At 40.9% G+C, this 27,511-nt stretch overlaps 1 pseudogene; it reads left to right on the top strand.

Moving 5' to 3' along the window:
• The first annotated feature begins 333 nt into the window (after positions 1-333).
• LOC132533786 (polycomb protein EED-like) lies at positions 334-27,511 on the top strand (annotated as a pseudogene).

Here is a 27,511-nt window from a genome sequence, read left to right as displayed (position 1 = left end):
TGGAGCGACGTGGTCATAGTCTGCTGCCAAGGCCGAGTGGGCTGGTCCACGGCCCAGACTCCAGAGTCTTCGACTGTGGAGGTGTGGGCAGTGTTCTGCAGCGTTTGCGCAGGAGCTGGGGTTGAGGGGAGACCCTCGGAGCCTCCTCTGCTGTCCAAGCACCGGTAGGCAGGGTCTTGCAAGGCAAGGCGCTGCCTTCAGAGCCCCGCAATCACTCTCAGTTGTGGACGGGACACATACAGGTAGGCGCCCTGCGCCCCTTTGTCAGCAGTGTGGCGGCCGCCCACCCACGGAGGCTGGGAGCCCTTTGCCACAGTGGTGGCGCAGGGGAACATGTCTGAGAGGGAGGCGGCTGAGAAGGCAGGAAGCTACATACCTGCCTCCAAGAAGCAGAATCTGAGCAGAGAGGAGAACAACAACCAGGACCTGTCTGGGGATGAGATTGTGAGTGTGGCACAGGGGCTGGGAGCGTGGGGCTCTGGGTGCCCTCTACTCCCATCCCGCTGGCAGCAGGGAGTCTGAGCAAGGACTCATGGCTTCTAGAGATTCTGAGTTTTTATAGACTTATCTCCCTTTCCCTGTCTTCCCTTCCCCTTCTTTCACCACCCGTGGCCACGTTAAAAAATAACATTGATAATTTTCTAAAACGTTAAAAGTTCCATTAATGAGACTGGAGCAGGAACCTGGCTTGTGCGGACTGGGGGATCAAACCTGTGACCTTGCGTTTTCAAAGCCCGCGCCCTGCCTGCTGTGCCTCCTCCCCAATCTCCAAATTCGAATCTATTACTGTTATGATTATGGTGATTATTACTAAAATTTTAAAGCTCTGCCATCAACCTTGGTGAATCATCTAGGCCTGTATTGACTGACTGTGTTGAGGCAGTCACGAGACATAGAATAATAATAACAGGTTGGCATTATTAGGGCAAGAGAGACCTGCATAATGGTTCTGCACAATCACTTTTCTGCCTGAGGCTCCAGAGTTCCAAATTCAGCCCCCAGCACTGCCATCAGCCTGTGCTGAGCCATACTCTGATAAAAAGGAAAAGAAAAAAAATATATTACCACTAAACCCAGTTTCATGGTGAAGTTTCTATCCAGTGAGGTCCTCAAACTGTCTCAGTGATGATATGTTCAAAGTTGCTCTTCTAAAATATGAAGCCTCTTCTGATAGATCGCAAGATCATAGCTTAAACTGGTTTGTCACAGGAGGCTGGTGTAAGTTTCTCAAGGTGTGTGGAAATTGTTTGTGTTGGACCCATGCTAGGAGTAAGGTTGCATCTTACACATCTAGTCCCTAGAGTCTCCATCACTGAAATACACCGGCACAGGCACAGCCTTTGCAAGTTAGGCCTTGACTTTCAAAGTATACAAGATACTGGGGGCTTGTTTGTGGGATTTGTACTTGAAATTTCTGGAGACTGCATTTTACATCATTTTTCCTTTCCTGCTTGTGTTCCCAATATTACTCTATATTGGGAGTTTACACTTTGTAAAATATTTATTTTTCCCTTCTGTTGCCCTTGTTTTATTGTTGTAGTTATTATTGATATCGTTGTTGTTGGATAGGACAGAGAGAGAAATGGAGAGAGGAGGGGAAGACAGAGGGGGGAGAGAAAGAAACCTGCAGACCTGCTTCACTGCTTGTGAAGCGACTCCCCTTTGGGAGGGGAAGCAGGGGCTTGAACTGGGATCCTTACAGCAGTCCTTGTGTTTTGCACCACCAGGAGTTGACATTTTTGACCTCCTTTATTCCTGTCCTTGGAAAATGTTTTATTCTCTTAAATTTTTTAGGCAGGTTTTTCTCAGTGAATAGAAGCTGGGACTGGATACAGTTATTAGGTTAGAATTCCCACAGATAGGGACTCGGGGGTATTGAAGCAGGTTAGCAGCATGTTAAGTGCAAGTTGTGAAGTGGAAAATTCCTGTACCTCCCGTTTATGAAAACGGGGATGGACAAGAAACCTCACTAAGATATAAGCCACTTGTTTGTCTTAAAAGAAATAGCTAACTTAACTGCAAACCCAAGTCCTTGAAACCCAACCGCTTGCTCAAGGTCGAGGGAGCTGATAGACAGGCGGTCTTAGCTGATAACGGGAAAGTGTGGCAACCCTATTTTGCATAAAGGCTTGAAATTTTAAAAATTCTATAGGCTGCTTAGTGTGTTGCAATGTCTGAAATGATTGGATCCCCCATTTCCAGTAAATTGTTATTGAGTGTGTTGTAGAATCCTCATTTTGCATATTTCTCTACCCAGAATGTACTATAGAATCCTATAAATTGTGTGGCTTGAGTTCTGTTTGGGGTCGAGCCTTGGTGGACTGCTGGCAGTCCCCCGCTCGGCCCAGATTCGAATCTGTAATAAACATCTTTGCTTCCCTGCAGCGGATGGTGGTCTGGTTTTTACTCGCTAAAATGTTTTATTCTCTTAAATTTTTTTAGGCAGGTTTTTCTCAGTGAATAGAAGCTGGGACTGGATAAAGTTATTAGGTTAGAATTCCCACAGATAGGGAGTCGGGGGTATCGAAGCAGGTTAGCAGCAGGTTAAGTGCAAGTGAGTTTGAAAACTGCAGCCCTGCCCAGCAAAAGATCAGTTATGTGAAATAAGCCAGAATATTAAAGAGACTGGCACACATGAGGCCACATAGAGGTAGTATCATTCCCACCATTCTCATTGGGGGTGCTTTCTTTGTATTTTTTGCTGATATGTCAAGTCACCAATTCTAGAATGCACTTGGAACTTTAATGCTTAGAGAACTTTACTGTTTGTAGTGTCCAGTTTCTTCTTTTTTTTCTTCTTGTGATAAAGGGTAAATGACATAGAATGAGATAGACTGTGACACCACTCTACCACTTGGCAAACTCCCCCCCATCCACCTAAGATGTCCCCATGTAGCGACTTGTGCTGGCACCCTGGTAAGCCACTTGCTGTCCCCACCTTGCCCCTTTTTTCTTTTCTCTAGATGATAGGTGAGAGATAAGAGACAGAGAGGCAGGAGAGACCCCACAGCACATCTCCAATACTCCTGAATCCCCACCCCCACCCCACAAGCTGTCTTCTATGGTGGCCTGGGACTCAGACCCAGGGTCTTAGACATGGTATCCTGTACACTCCACAGGTGAGCCACCTGCTGACACCAGCTGGTATACTTTTTAATCTTTATTTGGAAACAAAAAAGTCTGTTTCTTAGAAAATGCTTTTTCTTTTTAGATCAGTCGGGCTATCCAGTAAAAGTAATTTGCTACTAAAAAAGAGTGTTAACACTTGGTGGATTTTTTCCCTAAACTTATTCCTTGCAGGATGATGCTGTCAGTGTAGAAAATGGTACAAATACAGAAAGCTTCAATACACCTACAAATACCCTGAATACAGCTGGAAGGAAAAGCTGGGGGAAGGGAAATGGAAGTCAAAGAAGTATAAATGCTCCTTCAACTGTGTGAATAGTCTCAAGGTACGTGCTGAACACTCAGCATTACAGTTACTTTGCAGTGCAAAGCATCTTTAAAAAACTGTCCAGTTTAGAGTAATTCCAATCTACATTACTCTCAATTTTTCGTTTTGTAGTTGAGATGCATAGTCATTTTGTATTGCTTAACTTTTTGCTTTGCTTTGTTTTAAATGGGTAATACTTGGCACAGCAGACTATTTTGTCTATGTTTTTATTCAAATTAACTATTATGGGAAATGTTACTCTTTTGATAAAATCTTAAACAATATAAGTAGCACTTGTTTCTAAAAGTTGACCAGTTAACCTTAAGTCTGTATGAATCGAATGATATTTCTGTGCAGTTCATACATATATGTTTTGTTCATTGCTTGTGATTACTTTCAAAGAAAAGGGTATAAATGTGGGCTGGGGAGATAGCGTAATAGTTATGCAAAAGAGGCTGTCATGTCTGAGGCTCCAAAGATCTCACGTTCACTCTCCAGCACCACTATAAGCCAGAGCTGAGCAGAAGTAAAAACAAGTGATGGGGGTGAGAGTGTGTGTGTAAGGAGAGGGTATAAATGTAATACATTTTTGATTGTTGAGTATTTGTGGAAGACAGACTTGATTACATAAGCAATTACACCCACAGGGGAGACTGGTGGTGGCACACCTGATTTAGTGCCCATTATCTCCAAGTGCAAGTGCGAGGACCCAGGTCTGAGCCCACATTCCCCACCTGCAGGGGTACAATTCCACACAGTTCCCACCCCCAGAACTATGTATCCCATTCCCTCCCTTGAAGACTTCCCTATTGTTTATCTCTCTGGTAATATGGATCCAGGATCATTATGAGGTGTAGAACGTGGAAAGTTTGGCTTCTGTAATTGCTTCACAAGGGCAGAGATTCATACTCCCAACCTGTCATGAGACACATTTTTATATTTTATTATTTCGGTGGGGAATAGATAGCATAATGTTTATGCATAGAGACTCTCATGACTGAGGCTCTGAAGTCCGAGGTTCAGTCCCCTGCACTACTATAAGCCAGAACTAATGAGTGTTCTGTTTTTTAATATATATATATATATATATATATATATATAATTGTTTTTTATTTGCTTATTTTTGACCTGAGAACTCCAAAGTTCCCAGGTCCCCAGTACAGTCTCCAAAACCATCATAAACCAGAGCTGAGCAGTGCTCTGGTCTTTCTCTCTGTATCTCTCTTATTACAATAAATAAAATATTAAAAGAGAAAGGAAGAACAGTGACTTGTCATTCAGTTGTTTCTGAATTGGCTCTAGTTGGAAAGTATTGAGAATACAGCAAGGGCCAGTATGCTGTAGCCTTGGGTGATGGCCACTTGATTTGTTCAATAGTTATTGATCTTTGTGAAAGTTGGGAAGAGATCAGAGCACTGCCTGATTCTGGCATATGGTGGTGTCTTGGAGTGAAGCTGAACCTCAGGGGTTTCAGTCATACAAGCTTGTTGTGCTGCTTGCAGGGCTGCCTCCCTGGCCCTGGCCACTGTTTGGGTAAATAAATTTCATAGGTACACAGGCAGTGTCTCGCTGTCACTGCAGAGTTGAGTAGTGAAGCAAGAAGCCAAACAGTAAAAAATATTGAGTGGAAGGCATTGCTTTTGTTTATCACATGCTGTAGATTTTTTCTTTTTGCCTCTGGGGTCATCGCTGGGACTTAGTTCCTGGATTACAGATCCAAATCCATTGCTCCTGGTGGCCATCTTTGTTCCATTGTTTTTGCTATTGTTATTGTTGTTGCTTTGGATAGTACAGAGAAATTGAGAGGGGGAGAGAAAGACACTTGCAGACCTGCTTTGAAGCAACCCTCCCTGCAGGTGAGAGCCTGGGGCTTGAACCTGGATTCTTTTTAAAATTTTTTTAAATATTTATTTTATTTATTTATTCCCTTTTGTTTCCCTTGTTGTTTTATTGTTGTAGTTATTATTGTTGTTGTTGTTGGATAGGACAGAGAGAAATGGAGAGAGGAGTGAACCGGGATTCTTAAGTCAGTCTTCGCACTTTGCACTCTGTGTGCTTAAACCTGTGTGCCACCCCCCACCCCCATGTAGCTTTTTGATGAAAAGACTTGTTTAAATCTAATGGTGTAAAGAGAAATGAGAACTTATATGTCAGAAACTTTTATCAGTTCTTGAGAACCTCCACGTGTTGAATTATAACCCTTTTACTTTTCGAAAACAGTTACTTCTTAACTGACATATCTTAGGCTGATGAAAATGTTTACACTTGTGGGTGGACATATGATTGCAATACCAGCCATCTTCTGCTGGCTGTGGCTGGATCTAGAGACATAATTAGTATTATTAATCCCATAACAATGTAGTGCATAAAGGTAGGTTTCTGGTTCAGTTGTAGTGCAATTGAACTCCCTCACTCTCATCTCCCCAATTCTCCCCCTCACCCCTCTCAGTGCACCCCTGAGTACTACCTCAGAAGTATTTCTCCTCATTCAGGAAAGCTATCATAGCACGGAAGCTTCCTTCAGTACTATGGGGGCCAGGCTCAAACTGGGGTCAAGTGCATGACCAAGTAAGCATACTATAAAAGTAAGTTATGTTTGCCTGTCCTAAAATATTTTAAGACCTACAGGTATATTTTTTCTGCTCTTGAAAGTTTGAGCTTATACCTGTAAATTCCCATGAGATACAATTATTTAAAGTTACAGTATAATCCCATTTTTGTACTTTATACAGCTGATGTCCAAGTTTTTTTAAACAAATATTTATCTATTTTCCCCGGTTGTTTCCCTTATTGCATATCATTGTTATTATTGCTATTGTAATTGTCGCATAGGACAGAGATAAATCAAGAGAAGAGGGGAAGACAGAAAGGTGGAGAGAAAGATAAACACCTACAGACCTGCTTCACCACTTGTGAAGCAATTCCCCTGCAGGTGCGGTGCCATGGGCTAGAACTGGGATCCTTATGCAGGTCCTTGCACTCTGCTAGACCTGCACTTAACACACTGCGCTACCATCCGACTCCCAAAGTCCAAACTTTTCAAGTTACTATATAAAAGTCAGTATCTAAATGTAAGTGATTTTGACCTTTTTTTTTGTCTGTGCTAGACAGACACTCTGGTGGCAATATTTGGTGGTGTGGAAGGGCACAGAGATGAAGTTCTGAATGCTGTAAGTTGAGAGCTGCAGAGCAGTAACCTTCAGGTGTATGTAGCTGGGCATGACCCTTGTGGGCCTCTTCCCTTAGAAGGAAGAATATGATTTGTCTCATGGAATCTGCCAGCTTCACTGACTTATGACATAGAGGTTATCATCTTACAGGTGAGGACCTGAAGGAAGTTTCTTGGGGTTTGATCCATATTTTTTTTTTTACAAGAGACCTGCTCAGCTCTGGCTTATGGTGGTACAAGGGATTGAACTTGGGTCTTTAGACCCTCAGACATGAGAGTAACTTTGCATAACCATTTGCTGTCTAGCCCCTACCCTTATCCATATTCTTTTTTAAAAAATTCTTTGTTGGGAGATTAAAGTTTCACATACCACAGTAAATACAATAGTTTGTACATGAATAACATTTCTCAGTTTTCCACATAACAATACAATCCTCACTAGGTCTTCTGTCATCCTTTTCCAGGACCTACACTCTCCCCCCACCCACAACCCAGAGTCTTTTAATTTGGGGTAATACACCAACTCCAGTTCGGGTTCTATTTGTGTTTTCTCTTCTGATCTTGTTTTTCAGCTTCTGTCTGACAATGAGATCATCCCATATTCATCCTTATGTTTCTGACTTATTTCACTTAACATGATTTCTTCAAGCTCCATCCAAGATGGGCTGAAAATGGTGAAATCACTGTTTTTAATAGCTGAGTTGTATTCCATTGTGTACATAGACCACAACTTGCTCAGCCACTCATCTCTTGTTGGACACTTGGTTTGCTTCCAGATTTTGGCTATTATAAATTGTGCTACTGTGAACATATGTGTACACAAATCTTTTTGTAAGGGTGTGTTGGGTTCCTTAGGATATATCCCCAGGATAGGAATTGCAGGATCATAGGGCAGGCCCATTTCTAGCCTTCTGAGAGTTCTCCAGAATGCTCTCCCCAAAGGCTGGACCAATTTACATTCCCACCAGCAGTGCAAGAAGGTTCCATTGACCCCACAATCTCTGTGGCATTTGTTGCTGCTACCTTTTCTGATGTAAGACATACTTACAGGAGTGAAGTGGTATCTGATGGTTGTCTTTATTTGCATTTCTCTAAAATTCAAAGACTTGGAGCATTTTCTTATGTGTTTCTTGGCTTTTTGGGTCTCTTCTGTTGTGAATATTATGTCCATGGCTTCTCCCCACTTTTGGATGTTGTCATTTGTTTTCTTGTTGTTGACTTTGGCAAGCTCTTTATATATTTTGATTATTAAACTATTGTTATAGTGATTCAGTTTCATTCTTCTGCATGTTTCAACCCATTTTTTCCAACACCATTTGTTGAAGAGACTCTGCTTGCTCCATTTAATAGTCTAGGCACCTTTGTCAAAGATTAGATGTCCATGATGTGGGGGCTTTCTTCTCCGTTCTCACTTCTATCCCACTGGGCATTGTGTCTATTCATGTTCCATTAACAAGCAGTTTTGATAGCAATGACCCCATTATACAATTTTGAGATCTGGGAGTGTGATGTCTCCAATTCTGTTTTTTCTACTCAAGATTCTTTTGGCAACTCTAGGTCTTTTCTGGTTCCAGATAAATATTTGTAACATTTGTTCTCCTAAAAATGTTTTTGGGATCTTGATGGGGATATCATTAAATTTGTAGATGGCTCTGGGTATTATATTCACATTAATGATGTTAATTCTTCCTTGATAGTCTTTTTTAATGATATTTATTGGGTTATCAGAAAAGTCATGACACATTTTACATAGAAAAATACTCCATTACTTTTCCTGCAACCCAAGACATAATACAGGTTTGTGTGTTAAGGAACGGGGCTTAAGTTATTTATTATTAGTAGTTGGTTACAAGTTTATAAGATATACACTTTATAGTTCCATATCATCTCCACCCTTCCACCTCCCAAAAATAACCACTGTAGTTTTCATAATTCTTAACAGTTTTCTTGCTTATGTTTTGTTTGGATTCCCCCCCTTTGCCAAGTTCATGTAAATCAGTTCTCTAAATTCCACATATGAGTGACACTATCTGGTAGTTTTCTTTCATCTGTTTACCTATTTCACTAAGTATCATCACCTTCAGTTCCATCCATTTGTCCCAAAGGACACAATGTCATCTTTTTAACTGCACAGTAGTATTCCATAGAATATATATGTTATGGGGGTCGGTGGCGCAGTGGGTTAAGCGCACGTGGTGCAAAGTGCAAGGACCAGCGTAAGGATCCCAGTTCGAGCCCCCGGCTCCCCACCTGCAGGGAAGTCACTTCACAGGCGGTGAAGCAGGTCTGCAGGTGTCTATCTTTCTCTCCCCCTCTCTGTCTTCCCCTCCTCTCTCCATTTCTCTCTGTCCTATCCAACAACGAATAGGGTCAACAATGGCAATAGTAATAACCACAACGAGGCTATAACAAGAAGGGCAACAAAAAGGGGAAAAAATGGCCTCCAGGAGCAGTGGATTCATGGTGCAGGCACAGAGCCAGCAATAACCCTGGAGGGGAAAAAAAAGAATATATATGCCATAACTTCTTTGGTCAATCATCTGATGATGGTCATCCAGACTGCTTCCACTCTGGCTATTGTGAATAACGCAGCTGTGAACATAGAGGTGCATATGCCCCTTCTAATTAGCGCTTGAGTGGGATGCTTTTTCATTCTGATAGAAGGAGAGACACCACAGCACCAGAGCTACTTTTTCCATAGTACCCACCATATAGTGCTGGGATTCAGATCGGGGCATTGCGCTATGTGATGAACTCTCTCTTGTTCCCTCATAATATAATTGTAAATAATGAGTGTGTCCTACCTACCTACCAGAGCACTGCTCAATTATGGCTTATGGTAGTGCTGGCGATTGAGCCTGAGGCCTTGGAGATTCAGGCATGAAATTGTTGTGCAGTCTCCCCTTCCTCTGAGTTAATTCCTCTTCACTGAAATATGTACAATTTTTCCTACTTGGGTGTTCTGACTCATTTGTTATCACAGTACCTCCCTGACTGGGTGGCTTCAGGTTTGTTTGAAAGTGAAATGACAGAGCTAGTAATGAGATGAATTCCTCCCTTCAACTTAAAATTTTTCTGCCATTTCTCCTGGTATGGGGTTTTTCTCTCTCTCTTCCCTCCTTGTAGCTTCATGTGGTCCAAGCAAAATTCCGAGATGGGTGTAATGTACCCACTCCACATTTACAATGCTTAGATTTATCCAGGTAGTTTCACCCCACAGTGAAGTGAGCACTTGCTTTTATCACTACCATATAATTGTTGTTTATAGCCTCTGGTGGTTTGTGAATTCCTTATGTAAGTGAACAAATGAATATGGCTATTTCATTCTTCTGTATTTTGTTTTATTTTTTAATTTTTATTTATAAAAAGGAAACACTGACCAAAACCACAGGTTAAGAAGGGTATAACTCCACAAACTTTTCACCACCAGAACTCTGTGTCCCATCCACTCCCTTGATAGATTCTTATTCTTTATCTTTCTGGGAATATCTACTCAGGGTCATGGGGTCCAGAAGGTGGAAGGTCTGGCTTCTATAATTGCTTCCCTGCTGAACATGGGCATTGGCAGGTCGATCCATACTCCCAGGCTATCTCTCTCTTTCGCTAGTGGGGTGGTGTTCTGGGGAAGTGGGGCTCCAGGACACATTGATGGGGTCATCTGTCCAGGGAAGTCTGGTTGACATCATGTTAACATCTAGAACCTGGTGGCTGAAAAATGAGTTAATATATAAAGCCAAACAAATTGTTGACTAATCATGAACATAAAGGCTGTAATAGTGCTGATGAAGGGTTGGGGGGGGTGGTCTCTGTTTTGTAGATAGTTAGTAGGCCTATTTTAGTTATATTCCAAAGGGCCCATGACTATACTATTTTTTTCTGAGCCTGACATCTGATATGAAAGTGGATCTAAGTTACTGTCTGGAGAGATGATGTCACAGCTGGAAGGACCAGAAAGCTGTATCAGGGAAGAGAGTAGTTCCCAAATATGGGAAAAGTATATAAATATTGTTGACTGTAAACCTCATCAATTTGATCTGATCCTGGGCCTATATTCAGCTTAGGAGCCTATGTGATCTCTGCATCCCTTTGGATCTGAGTTTACATTCTATGGTCATGAGTAGGAATGTTTCAAGCTGCCCCAATTTCAGGACCCATCTTCCTCAGGTGCAGCATAGAGTATTTTGTCCATCCTCCATTCAGAGGATGGAACATTTTCTACTGCTTTTGATCCACATTGAGGGCAAGTTCCTATGGGGACCCACAGAGGGGTCTATTGTGTTGTTCTTCATAGAGATGACTAGTAGCAATGGCTAAAGGGATCTGTTCGAGACCTAAGCCCATCATGTATGTTTGGTATACTCTGGACTCCCTGACTAGGGCCCCAGCTGATGGGGTGGCCTGATAGTGACTAAAGAGTAAACATCAAAGTATGCCAGTCTCTTACCTTTTTAATTTTTTTATATTTGTTTATTTATTTTCCCTATTGTTGCCCTTGTTTTTTCGTTGTTCTTGTAGTTATTATTGTTGTCATCGTGGCTGGATAGAACAGAGATAAATGGAGAGAGGAGGGGAAAACAGAGAGGGGGGAGAGAAAGACCTGCTTCACCGCCTGTGAAGTGACTCCCCTGCAGGTGAGGAGATGGGGCCTCTAACCAGCATCCTTATGGCAGTCCTTGCACTGTGTCTTGCTTTTATCCATCTTTTGTAGTCCTTACTTTGATAAGGTTAGCTTTGGAGTGACTGAGGGAAGTATAATAGGAAGTAGGTGAGGAGGGTATCTAACTCTTAAGTAGACACTATTTCATTAAAGGAACTTTATGGTGTCTCCTTAGGTCTTTCTACTTGCTTGCTGCATATACTGACTCACTACAGACTATTGTGCCCTTTTGCTTTCAGGTATATAGTCTGCCCTAATTTATGGATACACATAAATATAGGCCCTATCTCATGGGACCAGAGCACTGCTCAGCTCTGGCTTATGGTGATGCTGAGGGTTGAACCTGGGACCTTTGGTGCCTCAGACCAGAAAATCTTTTTGCATAAGTATTATGCCATCTCCCCAACCTAATACCTTTGTCTTTTACTATAGTAACCTCTACAGCTTTTCCATACTTAGAAAAAAGCTCTTATTAATAGATGAGTCATGGGTGACTAGGTAAAGGTGTGAATTGGATGCTTACACTATACCTGAGGTCAGCCCACTATTCTATTCTTCTAAAGTTCATGAGTGCTCATCTCAATTGAATCTCAGTTCATTAGTCAGGTGGTAACGCAATGGGTTAAGCACACGTGGTGCAAAGCACAAGGACAGTGTAAAGATACCGGTTTGAGTCCCCGTCTTCCCATCTGCGGGGGGGGGGAGGGTGTGCTTCACAAGTGATGAATTGGGTCTGCAGGTGTCTTATCTTTCTCTTCCCCTCTCCTCTCCATTTCTCTCTGTCCTATCCAACAACAATGATATCAACAACAACAACAATAATAACTACAACAATAAAAGAATGGCAACAAAATGGAATGAATAAATAAATAAATATTAAAAGAAGAATCTCAGTTTGTTTCCCTCACTTCAGGCAACTGCCATGGCATGAACTTTGTAGTGGAAATCAGGTTCCAGAGAACAGAAGATAGATACAGCAGCAGGGCTTGTTCCTGGATGCCTATGAGTTTCTTCAGACAGAATTTATTGCTTAGTTGAAACTTTATACTAAGATAAGCATTTGGTGTTATGGACTTACCTTTAGCCTCTTGTTATATTTGTCTTATTGATTTCTAGTTTGATTCCATTGTGGTCAGAATATATTTTATGATTTTCTTTATTTTGCTTTTCAAATACTAACATGAGAGAGATTCAGGGCACCACTCTGACATGTGATGTTAGGAGTAAAACTTGGGGCCTCCTGCTAAATTTTAAGTCTACCCCTCTAGTGTTGAGATATTATTTAACATATTTTTCCAGCTACTAATCAGAAATGCTGTATGAACTAAACAGCATTTTGGAAACCAGTTTTTTTTTTAATGATGTGAACAATGTGAAAAGATGATAAGAATATGTGTCATCTTGTCAACATTGGGTTGTCAGAAACATGATGCATTTTTACATAGGAAAAAATATGTCATGACATTTCCCAAACCCAATAGCATAAAACTATATACAACTTTGTAAATGTGAACATAGCCTCTCTATTTTGATTTCAGGGTGCTGGGCAGTGGCACACCTAGTTAAGTGCATACATTACCACGCATGTTTCCATGGTTCACTAGTGGTGAAGCAGGTCTGCATATGTCTCTCTCTGTCTCTTTCTCCAGGGTTATCACTGGTGTTGGGTAGCTGGCAATACAAATCCACTGCTTGTGGCGGCCATTATTTTTTCATTTTATTGAATAGGACAGAGAGAAATTGAGAAAGGAACGGAGACAGAGAAAGAAGACACCAGGGCCAGGCAGTGACACATCTGGTTAATTAAGCACACACATTACAGTGTACAAGGACATGGGTTCAAGCCCTTGGTCCCCACCTGCAAGGGAAAATCTTCACAGGTAATGTAAAAGTGCTGCAGGTATCTCTGTCTCTCTCCCTCTCTATTTCCTCCTCCCCTCTCAATGTCTCTCTGTCTTTCCAATAATAATAAATAATAATATTTAATTAAAAAATGAGAGATAGACACCTACAGGCCTACTTCACCACTTGTGGGGGTTGGGGTGGGCACTCAGACCTTAGGAGGGAGTCCTTGTACATTTTACTAGTATGCTTAACAGGGTGTACCAATGTCTGTCTTTCTCCCTCTCTATCTCTTCCTCCCCTCAATTTCTATCTGCCATGTCAAATAAGTTAAAAGGAAGAAAAGAAAAAAAGGGAATGAAGAAGGAAGGAATATGAAAAATAGCCTCCAGGAGTGCTGGCTTTGTCATGTAGACACCTAGCCCCAGTGATAACCCTGGTGGCAATAAACATAAAATAACAAGTGCAGATTTCTGCCTCCCTTAACTTTTATCAAAACACTCCAGGACATAACTACATAACTGGAGCATACAGATGAACTCTGTAAAATAAACAGATTAATTGAAACTAGGGTCTATCATATTCCATGGTGGCAAGGCAGTTTATCCAAAGCATACATTAACTGTGCATGTAAAGCAGTCACAGAGGGAATTCTTTTGCTTTTAAATCTAATACATCTAAAGAACAGTATATTAGATAATTTAGTGTGAATTTTAGAAAAAAAATGTAATAATGAAAGTAAACTAGTGTGCTATTTAAAAAAAAATATTTACTGTAGAGAGAAGAGAGCATCAGAGTTCGGTCACTGTGGCACACGCTGTTGCTGGAGGTCAAACTTGGGGACATTGTGCTTGTGAGCCCAGTTTTTTATCTACTGTACCACTTCCCAGGTTACAACAACCTACACTTGGAAAAATATTTGATTTGGGGGCCATGCGGTGGCACAACTGTGTTATGTGCTCACATTATATTCCTAAAGGTGCCAGGGTCAGGGTTCCTGGTCCCCACCTGCAGGAGGAAAGCTTCACAAGTAGTGACACAGGCTGCAGGTGTCTCTCTGTTTCCTTCCCTCTTTTTTTTTTTGCCTCCAGGTTTATTGTTGGGGCTCAGTGCCCACACTATAAATCCACTAGTCCTGGAGGCTATTTTTCCCCGTTTGTTGCCCTTGTTGTTTATCGTTGTCATTTTTATTATTGTTGTTGCTGTCATTGTTGTTGGATTGGACAAAGAGAAATCAAGAAAGGAGGGGGAGACAGAAAAGGAGAAAAATATAGACACTTGCAGACCTGCTTCACCTATTGTGAAGCAATTCCCCTGCAGGTGGGGGTTGGGGTCTTCGAACCAGGATCTTTATGTGCTTTGCACCATGTGCTACTGCCCCACCCCCTCTTTCCTTCTTTATCCCCACCTCCCCTTTCAGGTTCTCTGTCTGTATTCAATAATAAATAAATAAAAGTTTGAAAAGTATTTATAAAATTATTTGATTTCTTAATACAAGGTAATGGTGGGGTGGGGAGATCCAGGGCATCCTATTGTTTCTGAGTGATGTTTCAGTGTCTCAGCAGATTATGGTCAGAATACAAATAGTAGAGCTGTCTTCACAAACTCTTGAGTTCAGTTTAGCTACTACATTGTCACCATGACCAAGAGCTTTCACTGACTTTACCCTGTTCTGGAATTTCACCATATACTCTTAGGCTTGCAGCTTCATCTCCATTGTGCTTATGGCATCAGCTTTGTTACCCCAGTGGTCTGGAACACCAACCTGTGTAACATGTGAGGTGTTTCTCCAGGTCCTCTGATGTGACATCTCTTTATACCATCAAAACACATTGCTTCTAATCATACACTTCTTAACAATTAATTTCCCTCGTACACTCCTGACTGTCCTCTGCAAACATTAGTGCTCTCTCTCTCTCTCTCTCTCTCTCTCTCTCTCTCTGTTTTTGCCTCTTTGCTTTTATTCTTGGGCATGGTACTGGCAGTCACTTCACAGTCTGCTTACGTTCTTCCTGATTTTGGCAGTGAGACGGTCAATGCTTTCAGAAATGACTACAAGTCTCTTCATCTTTTTTCTTTGCTGAGACTTTAAATAAATTTAAGTATTCATAATAATCTTAAGATGACTAACCAGTTGCCCAGATAAAGTGAATTTCCTGGAGTTACAAATGCAGTGAGCTTTTGGGTGGGAAAAGATGAAAGTAGTGAAGTAGCAGGGCCCATATTGAAGAACCATGCATTCTAAGACAGAATTTATGATTTTCTTTTTCCTATAAAACACTGGAAGTGTATGGACACCAAAGAGCCTAGAACTGAAGGTGATTTTTGTCTGGCAGAGACACAATTGTGATTTCCAAAATAAATATCCCATACAATGTAATGCTTTTGAGTTAATTCAAATTCTTTTGCTAATCAGACCTCTTATCCTCAAGTGTGGATACTGAATCAGCATAAATGAATATATGTCACTGTCACTTGGTAGGTGTGTTACCGTGTTACATGAATTGTCAGTTCTAAAATGACGATGAGAAAAGCAACTTTTTACTGTTGTATAAAATGACAATGGGAAAAGCAACTTTTTAATCGTTGTCGTTGTTGTTGTTATTAATGTTGTCATTGTTACATAGGACAGAGAAAAATGGAGAAAGGAGGAAAAGAGAAAGACAGACACCTGCAGACCTGCTTCAAGGCCTATGTAGCGACTTCACTACAAGTGGGGAGCCCAGGGCTTCAATCAGGAACCTAACATGGTCCATGCACTTAGCACATTAATTAATAGCAATAAAAAGGGACAGTAGCAACATTACTGTAATAAAAGCTGTGTTTCTCTGCCACCAGATACCATGTAATTACTTATCACAGTGGGCCATGGGGTAGCAGATTACTGGAAAGCAAAATTTCAAATGAGATTTTATAGTTCATTTATAGTGGTTCTTGCTCCCATTTACAAATCAGAAGTAAATAATGCAATAGAATGAAAATATAGTCATTTTAAGAGATGTCTTTTCTAAAAGTAGAAAGGTGTCTTAGGACAACTTGGCTACTCAGTGGCCTTATTTTGATAATTTGTTTTTTTTAAAAAAATAGATTTATACAGATGCTTGCATTGGGCAGTTGGGTTGGCAAACTCTATGTTTGGGATTTAGAAGTTGAAGATCCTCACAAAGCTAAGTAAGTATTTAGAAATTCCTGTTTATAATTTCTGCCCTTTTCTCTAAAATGGTTTTATCACTTTAGAGACTCTTACATCATTCCAGAGTTATTTTGATGTACCTATTTATTTTTTTCCAAAACACTGCTCAGCTCTGGCTTATGGTGGTGCTGGGGTTTGAACCCTGGGGTCTTGGAGCCTCAGGCATGAAAATCTTTCATATAACCACTATGCTGTCTCCCCAGCCCTACTTTTTTGTTTGTTTATTGTTTTTCAGGAGTATAGTGAAGGCAACTTAGTTCTCTATGTAAGTTACACAGTACATCTTAAATTTAAAATTGCTCATTTTGCACAGAACTATTTGTGTGAAGTCTGTTTTGTTTGAATGCCTTCTACATGAGGTGGAACATTGTTCACTGTCTCATTCACTGTTTTAAGTGAGTTAGACGTAAATGAATGAGACATGACAGCATTCTGCATGGATAGTATTTAACCTGTTGTCATGTTTTCTCCCTAGATGTACAACATTGAGTCATCATAAATGTGGTGCTGCTATTCGTCAAACCAGCTTTAGCAGAGACAGCAGCATTCTCATAGCTGTTTGTGATGATGCCGGTATTTGGCGATGGGACTGACTTCGATAAAGTACCTTTTCCTAATCAGAATTAAGGTGTGTTTTCTGTGTACAGTAGAACTAATGTATCTTTCTAGTAAGGTTCTTAGAGCCATTAAAGTTGTCTATCAGCATTCAGTCAGGGTGAGCTGAATGTGGTGATGTTTACACTATTCACAAATTTGTACTGTCTCCTGCTCAGACACTACTGCTTTTAATAAAAATTTATTTTTGTAAAATTGTGTTACTCTAGCTTATTTTCATTGAGATAAAAAGAACTTGTTTAAAGTAATAAAATATGCCTTACCTTTTTGTAATGATTTTTATTTTTGTAGTCCTTTTTCCTGGAAAAAGAAATGCAATGTAGTAAATATAAGCTCCAGAGTGGGACGTAAATTTGGGTTCTGCCAGTCCAAATAAAGGGTTAATCATTTACTTCTAAAAATCAAAACAAAAGACAAATGAGATTTTGCTGCTGCTATGTGCTGACCTTGGATAATTACCTTAGAATTTGTTCCAGTTTCCTTATGTATAAAACAGGTATAATCAGCTTCATAGGGTTATTATACCAATCCAGTCAGCTAACACATGTAAAGTAATTGGAACACAGCCTACACTAAACCGTAAATACATATTTTAAGTTTATTGAAAAAAATAGTTTTAAAATTCTGTCAGCAGGGCTGTACTACTCTGACCTGATTTTCAAATAGACTCATCACCAAAGCTTCCTCCAATGCAGGGGGAGCTGGTCTTGAAACTAGGTTCCAGGCATATCAGAGCATCCCAGTAATGATCTATTTTTATTTGTTTGTTTATTTATTCATTTATTTATTTATTTTAATCAGAGAACTGATCAGCTCTGGCTTTTGGTAGTGTGGGAGATTGAACCTGGGACTTTGGAGCCTGAGGTATGACCATTATGATCTTTGCATAACTATTATGCTATCTCACCCCACCCACATCACACTATTAAAGTGAGATATTTTGATGGCCTGCAAATTCTATTTTGTTTTCATATATATATATATATATACATATATATATTTCAAAATTTAAAATATATGTGCATATATATATGTGTGTGCATACATATATACAAACATGTATATGTATGTATATATTTGTATATGTATATTCATGTATATACATATATATACATATTCTTTATTAGTGTTCCCTGAGGAACAAACTCTGGGCTGTGAGAGTACTGAGCAAACTCCCAAGCCTATTTTTTCTTTCCGTTTGTCTAGAGAGACACCTAGCACCATGCCACCATTCATGGAGCTCTCCCCCCACTCCTCCCACTCTCCATGTGCTCTCTGGTAGTCCTGTTTCATACCTGGTTTGAACCCAGGAACTCACACCCAATAAGCTCATCTATTTCATGAGCTATCTCCTGACTACAGTTGGATACAGAATAATTAAGAAACTGTTTTTCAATATGTAAAATATTGCCATAGGACTTTTAGTGGGCATATTTTTCCCTTTTGTTGCCCTTTTTGTTGTTTTTATTGTTGTAGTTATTCTTCTTCTCGTCCATATTGGATAGGACAGAGAGAAATGGAGAGAGAAGGGGAAGACAGAGTGGGGGAGAGAAAGAGCCACCTGCAGACCTGCTTCAGTGCCTGTGAAGTATCTCCCATGCAGGTGGAGAGCCAGGGGCTCAAACCAGGATTCTTATGCTGGTCATTGCGCTTTGCACAACGTGTGCTTAACCAACTGTGCTACTGCCCAACTCCCTGTATTTTTCTCTCATTAAAATAAAATATTTTAAAATTGAAGTGATATTATGAACATTCCCCATTACCTAACATTACAAAAACTTTTCTCCATTATCTTAGTTCAGGAGAATGCTAAACTCAGCCATGCAAGTTAGACTGTGACTGTGGTATGCATTATATCGGCAATTTAAGTATATGGTAGAGAACTTTTGTGTGTGTGTGTGAGAAGGATAGCCAGGAGAGAGAGAGAACCAGCTATTGCTCTGATACATGTGCTACCAGGACAAACTCACGGCCTAATGCTTGAGAGTCTAACAGTTTATTCGTTGTGCCATATCCCAGAACTGTTACACAGACAATTAATAAGTTAATTGTCTGACAAATAACAAGTTATAACTACTCACAAGATAAATAATTAGTTAGAATTATAATTACAGGAGCTTGGCTGTGGTGAATGCACCTGTGGTGAATGCATTCAACCTGGTTGAATGCACATGTGCAAGGACCCATATTCAAGCCCCTGCTCCCCACCTGCAGGGGGAAAGTTCACAATTGGTGAAGCTGTTCTGCAGGTGTGTCCTCTTCTCACCCTCTCCGCTCTCCACTTCTCTTAGTCTCTATTCAATAATGAAAAATAAAGTACAGTACCCAGTATCTTGTATATAGCTGTACTATTGGATGCTTCTGATCTACTTGGTCTAGGCTTTTGAGAGAGTCCACATATCAAATACACAGCCTATATATTTAAAAGATTCAGTTTGTGTTTTGAAAAACCTTGAGACATACAATGGATTTTCCCCTTCTCATATTAATTAGTGATTTATATGTCTATATTTTGCTAGGAGTGTACATAAACACCAAAAGACTGTGACCCATCCCTACCACCCACTCCCACCCCCCACTGGCCCAGGAAGCTGCATGTCTACCCCTCACTCACTACCTTCTGCAACCCGCAATGACCCTGGGTTCATGCTCCCAGAGGGATAGAGAATAAGAAAGCTATCAGGGGAGGGGGTGGTATATGGAGATTGGGTGGTGGGAATTGTGTGGAGTTGTACCCCTCCTACCCTATGGTTTTGTTAATTAATCCTATCTTAAATAAAAAGTTAATTAAAAAAATAAAGTATTTTACAATATGAGCTATAGGGTAGGGGTAAATAGCATAATGATTATGCAAAGAAACTCTCATGCCTCAAGTCCCTGTGGAAAACAGACTAAATGTTGCTCACAAAATGAAAAATAGAACTACTTCCAAATAGACTCATGTCTAGGCCCTTGAAGAGGTCTTTGTACACCCTTGTTCACTGCATAGTTAGCATGCACTAGTCTTGAAAATAATAAAATGTAAGTACCCCCATGCTAACAGAGCTGCCAAGTGCCAGACCCCTAGACTGGAACCCAGAGCCCAGATTTGAAAATCTTTCACTGGTGTGTCTAGTGCAGACTGTCTTTAGACTGATGCTCCTCCGCTCCAGTTAATGCAAGCCTGTGGTTTCTACCTAGTGCACATCCTCTACTGGAAAAACAAAGGACAACTGCCCAGTAGATGCTCATTCTAAGTCTTGATAAGGCATCCCTGAAAAATGGACGGAGAAATATGAGATGAGAGGGAGAGATAGAGAAGGAGAGAGGAAGAGAGATACCTGCAGCACTGTGCCACTGCTTGTGAAGTTCCCTCTTCAGGTGAGTACCAGGGGCTTGAACCAGGTCCCTGTGCCTCTTTCTCTCTCCCTCTGTATCACCCCACTCTCTCTTAATTTTTTCTTTCTGTCATATCAAATAAAACAAAAGTAGAAAGAAAAGAAGAAAAGAAAAAATAGCCACCGAGCACAGTGGATTCATAGTGCCAGCACTGAGATCCAGCAATAAACCTGGTGGCAATAAAAAAAAAAAAAAACAAGTCCAATGGGCCAGGGAGTGGTGCACCTGGTGAAACACACACATTACTGTGTACAAGGACCCAGGTTCTAGCCCTGGGTCTCCACCTGCAGGGGGAAAGCTTCACGAGTAGTGAAGCAGGAATGAAGGTGTCTATATCTATTAATAAAAATTAAATGATAAGTAAGAAGTTCCTAGAAATATGTATGCTCAACTGACTTCATGACCAATCAACCCCAATATAAATTTTAAATGAAAATCAGAAACATATAGTGTATCTTTTAAACAAATCCCCTGCAAGACTCCTATACTGGCAGCAGAATTTTCAAGCTTTTTCGTCTTTTTAATGGTCATTATTGTTCACAGTAGGCCATATGCCATTATTAAAAAGAAGAAATCAGAAAAAGGAAAAGAAAAGGGAGATGTGTTGATGTACAGATGTCAAGAATGGGGACCAGGCAGTGGTGAAGTTGGTGGGGCAGAAATGACAATACATAAAGACTCAGTTCAAGCCCTAGGTCCTTGCCTTCTGCCCCCACTTGCAGGGGGGAAAACATCACAAAAGGTGAAGAAGTGCTGCACATGTCTCTTTCTCTCTGCATCTCTATCTTTTCTCTCAAGTTCTTTCTGCCATGACTCAATAATTTTTCTTTAATGTCAAGAATGTGTTCTATAAACAAAGGCAAGTATCCAGGGTTGTGAGCTGTGGGCTCTGTCACAGTCAGCTTCATTGGTAACATTTTGTAGTATTTTCACATCAAGATGTATTTGGAGACTCATCTCTATGGATGTGAAAGAAAACGAGTAAATAAACTGTACTGCATCAAGCTTAAAGGCTTCTACACATTGAAAAAGCTATCCAGGGATAACCAGGTGACACAGTAACAGGGAGAAGATATTTGCACTTCCTACTTGTAGAAGTGACTGATACTAAATATCTATAGGGAACTGGTACAAATTACACGGGGGGAGGGAAAACAATAAAAATATGGCCCAACCCTTGGAATATACCTAAAATAGTCTTTCCTAGTTTTTTTCCATATAAGGACCCCTGGTTTTATCTGTTTTCTTGTTTTTTTTAAAGGATTTTATTTAATTATGAGATAGGAGGAGAGAGAAAGAACCAGACATCACTCTGGCACATGTGCTGCCAGGGATCAAACTCAGGACCCCATGCTTGAAAGTGCAAACCTTTATCTCTACCTCACCTCCAGGACTACTATTTGTTCTATTATTACTTTTACATTCCTTTTTATTTGAAAATTTGTCCTGCATGATATGTTTCTGCCTTTTACCCACCAAGTTGCAGATACTACTATGATGCCATCCTGATTTCCATAGGCAGACAGAATCACTAATGTGTCCTGGACCCTCACCTCCCCAGAGCTTTACCCCATTAGGTAAAGATAGGAATAGCCTGGGGTTATAGATCGACCTGCCTAGGACCATGTTCAGAGGAGAAGCATTTACAGAAGCTAGACCTCCCTTCTGTAGCCTGTAAAGAATTTTGGTCCATACTCCAGGAGGGATAAAGAATAGGGAATCTTCCAACAGAGGGAATGGGATGTGGAACTCTGGGGGTGGCAAATAAATAGCTGCCCCCCCTATTATCCTAAATCACTAACAAAATTTTTTTTTAAAAAATGTGGCCAAGGGGTCTGGGCGATGGCACAGTGGGTTAAGTGCACATGACAGGAAACACAAGGACCAGCTCAGGGATCCCAGTTCCAGCCCCTGGCTCCCCACCTACAGAGGAGTTGCTTCACAGGAGGTGAAGTATGTCTGCAGGTGTCTATCTTTCCCTACCCTTCTCTGTCTTCCCCTCTATTATCCATTTTTCCTTGTTCTATCCATCAACAACTACATCAATAACAACAGCAATAACCCCAACAACGATAATACAACAAGGGCAACACATGGGGAAAAAAATAACCTATAGGAGCAGTGGATTCATGGTGCAGGCACTGAGCCACAGCAATAACTCTAGAGGAAAAAAACAAACAAAAATGTGGCCAAATAACTGAACAGTTGTTGAAAGAAGAGGTTCACATGGCCCACAGACACCTGAAGAAATACTTAATATTAGAGAATTGCAAATTGAAACTACACTGAGATTCCACTTACCACTGAGATTCCATTACCTGATGACTCAGCAATATGTAAAGAGATGAAAGACACATCTTCCTAGCACACCATCTTCCCACCTTTCAGAAGCATCTTCACTTAGCTTGCTGCTGCTAAGCTGAGTCTGTGTATCAATTCAAGTCTCAGGGAGCCAAACAAGAATGATTCAAAGGAGCTTCACAGCCCACAAGGTGGCACTGTGCTCTCACTCTGGACTTAAGAAGTTTGATTCCTGGGGGGCTGGGCTGTGGAGCACCTGGTTCAGCATGCATCTTACCATGTGCTAGGACTCCAGTTCAAGCTCTCAGTCCTCACATGCAGCAGGGAAGCTTGAGGAGTAGTAAAGGAGTATATCAGGTCTCTCTTCTCTCTCTCTCCCTCCTTCCCTCCCTCTCTATATTCTGTCTTTATCCAATCATAACAAATAAAATATAAAATTAAAAATAAAGAAGTTTGAATCCTGACTTTAAAGTGCCCGAACTCTGGTTCTGTCTCTGTCTTCCTTTTCTGAAAATAAATTTGTATGGCCCTGAAGGTGGGCAATGGTTAGAACATTGGACTCCAAAGCATGATACTCTGAGTTCAGTGTCCAACATCACTTGTGCCAGAGTGATGCTCTGATTATTTTCCCTTCTCTCTGATGTTAATAAGTAAGTTTTTTTTCTTCTTTGCCTCTAGGGTTATTACTGGGGCTCGGTGCCTGCACTATGAATTCACTGCTCCTGGGGGCCCCTTTTCCCATTTTGTTTCCCTTGTTATTGTTGTTGTTGTTGGATATGACAGAGAGAGAAATCAAGAGAGGAGGGGAAGACACGGAGAGAGGGAGAGATAGAGAGAGACAGAGAGAGAGAGAGGGAGAGAGATCTGCAGACCTGCTTCACCACATGTGTAACTCCCTCCTTCAGGTGGGAAGCCAGGGACTTAAACTGGAATCCTTAATGCTGGTCCTTGTGCTTCACACTATGTGTGCCTAACCCCCCTGCGCTACCACCCAGCACTCCCGTAATTTCTATTTTATTTAAGAAAGGAGACATTAACAAAACTATTGAATAAGAGGGGTACAATTCTGCACAATTCCCATAACCTGATCTCCAAATCCCACCCCTCCCCTGATAGCCTTCCCATTCTCTATCTCTCTGGGAGTATGGATCCAGGGTCGTTGTGGGTTGCAGAGGGTGGAAGGTCTGGCTTCTGTAATTGCTTCCCCACTGAACATGGACGTTGACTGGTTGATCCATGCTCCCAGTCTGTCTCTCTTTCTCTAGTAGGGTGGGGCTCTGAGGAAGTAGCGCTCCAACACACATTGATGGGGTCGTCTGTCCAGGGAAGTCTGGTCAGCATCCGGGACCTGGTGGTTGAAAAGAGAGTTAACATACAAAGCCAAACAAATTGCTGAACAATCATGGACCTAAAGACTGTAATAGTGCATATGAAGTGTTGGGGGTATTCCCTGTATGCTATTGAGTACTTCTGCTTTCACTTATATATTTTTCCCTTAGTTTATGGGCATGGGTGAACCTATGCTCTATCTCAGGGGACCTGGACTATATCTAGGTTTGGGGACTTTATTGGGGAGTGGAATACCTGGAGTGGAATTAGAGAATACTATGAAAGGAAAGGTCTCACCTGAGTGATGAAGCTGAAGGGTTGTCATTCCACACCTGAAGTCTCTGGTCACAGTCTGAAGTGAAGCATGCTGGGGTGGCACTCGTTGTGTTGATTAGGTTGTGATCCACGGATGCAATATTATTTGACTTGAATTGAGAGCAGCATGCAGAAAAGTGGGCCCCACCCTAAGGTTCCAGGACTGGGGAAATATATGCTCTATAGTGGAAATGTGAGGTTCCTGTTGTCTTAGGGTTCAAGAAGACAATGGATAGTTATTGTTATCATCACATTATTTGGTGATAGGGAAAGTCCCTTTGATAGGGTTTGGAGTATAGTACCCAGCATCTTGTATACAGCTGTGCTGTCGGTTGCTCCGTAATTGTTTTTTAAAAAGTAGGAAGGTGGGTGGTGAAATAGCTCTCAATTGGGGGGGCAATTGGTGGTGCACCTGGCCAAGTACACACATTACAATGTACAAGAATTCAAGCACCCCAGTTCCCACCTGCAGGAGGAAAACTTCCATGGGTGGCGATGCAGGGCTGCAGGTGTCTTTGTCTCTATTCTTCTCTATCTCTATCCAATAAAACAAGATTTTTATATTTTTTTCAAAAATAGCTCATGGGTAGTCTGCTGCTTTGCCATGTGTGCACCCATGTTCAAGCCTGGCCCCCACTGATTTAAAGGAAGATTTGGTGCTGTTGTGTGTCTGTCTGTTTCTCTCTCTCTTTCTCTCTCTCTCTCTCTTTCTCCCTCTGCCTCTGTTTAAGAAAAAACAACTAGCTCTCTTGCAATGATTTTACCACCCCACACCAGTCTTTACACACACACACACAAACACACACACACACAGAGGATTTTATTTGTGCTCATACACATAGCCACTCATCTTCTCTTGATTGGTGACTAGTGTCCTACCAATTAAGCAACAAGTGTGAATCTTAGGGGCAGGTGGTGCACCTGGCTACGAGCACACAGTACAGTACACAAGACCTGGGTTCAATCCCCTGGTTCCCCTGAAGGGGGAATGCTTCACGAGGGCAGCTGTTTTCTCTCTGTCTCTCCTTTCTATCCCTATCTCCCCTCTCAATATCTGCTGTCATCAAATATAAGTCATGTTCTTATAATTTGCATTTACTCTTAATGAGGACAAAAGAGATTCCATCCCTAATAGAGTTAGTAATTTAGAATAAAGAACATTTATCAGTCTATTTTAATATACAAAGTGATAACATATTTTGGTAACTCAAAACATAGGTTGGTTAAATTCATTGCTTAGCTATTGTTGGTGGTAGTGTTTTAGTTCTTATTGTTATTGTTTTACAAAGTGATTCAGAACATACTGGTTTTATTGACAATGTTGTACTTTATTTACTATGTAAAACAAAGCAAGTGGTTTCTGGGTTTTGTAAGATATGTCTCATTTTGAAGTCCTACAAATATACCACCATTGATTTATGTTGGGTAGTATGCCAACTCCCCCAGCTTAAAGCTTGTGTCTCTAATCCTACTTAACTAAGTACCGGCATGCCTACAGGGCATTGTTTTTGATGCCACTTAAAGCTGAGGTCTATTTACATAAACCACTGTTAACTAAGCACGACCCTGTCTCCAGGGCATTGGTTTAATCCTGCTGGTTCATGGTCTCTTTGCTCTGCCCCCTCTCCTTGTCACACCCTGATTTTCACCAATCTCTTTGTGCTACACCCTCTCTACGTCACACCCTGTTTCCACCCTACTTGGCTAGTATATATAGAAGCTGCTTTTCTGAGCAAAAAAACACTTGGAATTGCTTTCCAGCTCTGAGAGTTTCAGAGTGTATCTCCTGCAAAGTTAGTGCAGCATGAGTTCCTGATCCCTCTCCCATGCAGCAGCCTAGATCGGCTCCAGTTGAGTTCTCTCTAACCCAGAGAGCACTTGCCTGGGAAGAAGCACCCGCAGACCATCCCAGCATTTGGCGCCTGGAGCAGGGACACATAGGCAGCAGATTTACAAGAAGACATCCTAGATAAGTATACACCATTTGGATATCTGCAACCTCCTATTAAGGCACTGTGATATTTTTTTTCTGTTTTCTTCCTTATTATTTTCCTGAGACCTGTCTACCATGGATGATCTTTTCCAAATTCTGTATTCTTTTTCCTGTATACAATTTTTATATAACCTTGGAACTTTAATGCCTCAGGCATGAGAGTCTCTTTTCATAACCATTATGCTTAGAATAGATCCTTACTAGAAGACCAGACCATGAAGGAAACCAAACTAAAGGGAAGTTATAAGAGTTACTTCCTGATAGGTGGTTTGAAAGCAAGTATTACCCCATATATGAAATAGTTTAATTAAATGTATTTCTGTGTACTATATACACTAATTTAATATGCAAGGATTAATATAATGCAGAAGTTCATAAAGCTATATTTTGATGTTCATTAATAAATACTTGCTACAGAAAATATATTTATTGATCCTGGAAATATTTTAAGATGAAAGAATGATGACAAATTTAAGTTAAAATAGGTAATATTGAAGAGCACTTTTATTTATTTATTTTTCACCAGAGTACTGCTCAACTCTGGCTTATGGTGGTGTGGAGAATGAACCTGGGACTTTGGAGGCTCAGGCTTGAGAGTCTGTTTGCATAACCATTATGTCATTTACCCCACCCAAGAGTTTTTTTTAAAAAAAAGCTTTACATTCTCCTGCAGGTAAGGATTGGGGGCTTGAACTTGGGTTCTTGTGCATATTAATGTATGCATTCTACTGTATATGCCAATGCCTTTCTCCCACATCCCCCACCTTTTATTTTTAAAGATTTATTTATTAATGGGAGAGAAAGATCACTGTTCTGGGTAATTGACTTCAGGACCTCGTGTTTGCAGGCCCTATGCTCCCCTGCTTTACCCACCACTCCTTGAGATGTTAAGTGCTCCCATTTTTTCCTTCATTATATTATTTTTTTCTTCAATAACTATGTGTTAAATAGGGAATCAATGAATTGTCTACCTCTTGCATGGAGGGTTCTCTCTCTGCCTCACCATCTCGCCTCTTGTCTCTTAGCAACCAGCCAAGTGCCTGGTAAAAGCTAATATATACTCAGTAGACATGGGTTAACTTTCTGGCAGGTTTTGAATAATACAAAAGTGAGTGCAATTTAAATGTCTTCTCTTTCAGATACATTCCCATACTGTCCTTATTCAGAGTGTGAGTCTTTGGGTTCTGTGGCTGCTGAGGGATGTGAATGAAAAAGTGACTCTCATGTGGGTTTTGCAATGCAAGTCCGAGCTTGCAGAAAAGTGTATGTGCATTGAGGCAGCTTAG

This window comes from Erinaceus europaeus, chromosome 17 (assembly GCF_950295315.1).
Source record: "Erinaceus europaeus chromosome 17, mEriEur2.1, whole genome shotgun sequence".
In the NCBI taxonomy this organism is placed as follows: Eukaryota; Metazoa; Chordata; class Mammalia; order Eulipotyphla; family Erinaceidae; genus Erinaceus; species Erinaceus europaeus.
This window is presented reverse-complemented; position numbering and strand designations above follow the sequence as displayed.